Raw genomic sequence first — 1846 nt, forward strand, 5'->3', positions numbered from 1 at the left:
AGTGGATCCCTAGAGCAAAAGCTTCTTAAAAACTAGCCAACCGACCACCAAATCAACCAGTCAAGGTTCCTGGGGCCTAACTTTGAAAACAAAAACCCAATAACAAAAAACGTTGAATGCTCTGTCATTTCTATCCCATCCTTCCAGAATCTTCCTTTCACTATGGTGGCTAGATTATCTGTTGGGTAGTCAAAGATGAACTTAAGTCTAAAGAAAGAGTAAGCAAATACTGCTTCTTGAAAAGGACTTCTCCATAGCCTAGAATCTTGTTTTTTTTTTTTTTTTTAAGGATACATGTAGGCACTTTTGAGCTGCTCCTGTGTTTTCTTTTGTATGGTAATTAATGTAACACTCAATCAGGAAGAAAACTGAACCTTGGCTGAGCTAATGGCCAGCTGATCAGGTAGCTGTGTGAGTGGCAGACACTTTAGGGCTGGGCAGTTTTGCTGACCAATCTACCTAGGAGACTATTTTGGGGCAGGAAGCAGTAGGGGAAGGGTGCCCAAAGCTAGTTTTGCCTTCAGCCAAGGCAAACTGAGAAATGTTTTATTTTAATGTTGCATTTTCAAGCGTCTGGATGTATCAACTTTATCGGATGAGAGTTTCTAACATTCCATAATCCCACCCATCTGCCAAGCTAGCTGAGGTTGCTGGCTGAAGCCATAGGCGTAAATGTCTACACACAGCTGCGGGGGAAACAAGGTCATAGGGTCATGCAGGCTTGGAGTAGGCTGGTGCCGTGAAGTCCAGGCAGGTGGCCTGCGCTCCGAGTGCCTGCCAGGTCCTATGGACTGGGGAAAAGGCAACTCAAGCGGCTGCCGCGCTAGCATTTGCTGTGTCCCCAGTCAAGGGCAGATTGCTTGGAAATGACCCGGCTCCTAGTGTCTGCACTCTCCGAGCGCGCTCTCTGCGTGGATCGCGAACCCCTCTCGCCTTCTAGCGTTTGTGAGTAGGAGGGGAACGCGTCTATTTCCCAAGATGAGCTTACAGGGTGTAGCTGAAGCTCACCGGCGTGCGGGAACCGGAGGGCTGGGGAAAGAATGCACGCGCATCTCCGCAGCAGTTCTCAGGCACTGGGGAGCCGAGGCTGAAACCGGACCCACCGGGGATAGTTCCCAGGGGCCTGGGCCTGGGTCCTGGGCCACTTCTACGCTCTGCGGCTCTCTGAGGCCCAGGGTACCAGTGCAGCCGTCACACCGGAGCGCCAACCAACATAGACGTGTCGCCGCCGCCGGGCGCGGCGTGGGGATGGAGGGAGTGGGTCCAACAGCGTTGCGCATTTCCCCCTCATACCCCCGTCTGAACCGCTGTGTAGCACCCGCTTCTCGTCTTCTATTAAGTTTACCCTCCCTGCAGCTTGTCTCTTTGTGAGCATCACCCCAGCGCAGAAACCTGGAACACCCGGGACCATCCGTACCCAGAAAACGACCGGGAAGTGCAACCTCTCCTCCCGGATTCCGAGGGCCCCAAAGCGGCCTCGCCTCGTGAGTCGGGGGTTTCTCCTCTTTTTCTGCACGCACTATCGGCCCAGACTCCGCTCCAGCAACCAGGACGGTGCAGCTGGCTCAAGTGGAAGAGTCCACGATTGGAGTGCCGGGCCAGGTGCGCTTGGCAAGGCACACGCGTCCGAGTGCGAAGCCTTCAGCGCTCGGCAGTGCGGAGACAGGGCACATAACGGGACCACCAAGGACCCAGCGAGGGACAGCAGGCAGCGCGACGACCCAGGATCCGCCCGGAGCTTTTAGGTTCTCCTTCCTCCCCACGCCCCTCGCCCTCGCCCAATCCCGTGTGCTGGAATCAGTTTCGCTCGTTCTTTGGTATCTCCCGTTTTCCCTTCCCTCCACCC

This window comes from Moschus berezovskii, chromosome 5 (assembly GCF_049115385.1).
Source record: "Moschus berezovskii isolate FMDL1 chromosome 5, NW_MosBer_1.0, whole genome shotgun sequence".
Classification (NCBI taxonomy): Eukaryota; Metazoa; Chordata; class Mammalia; order Artiodactyla; family Moschidae; genus Moschus; species Moschus berezovskii.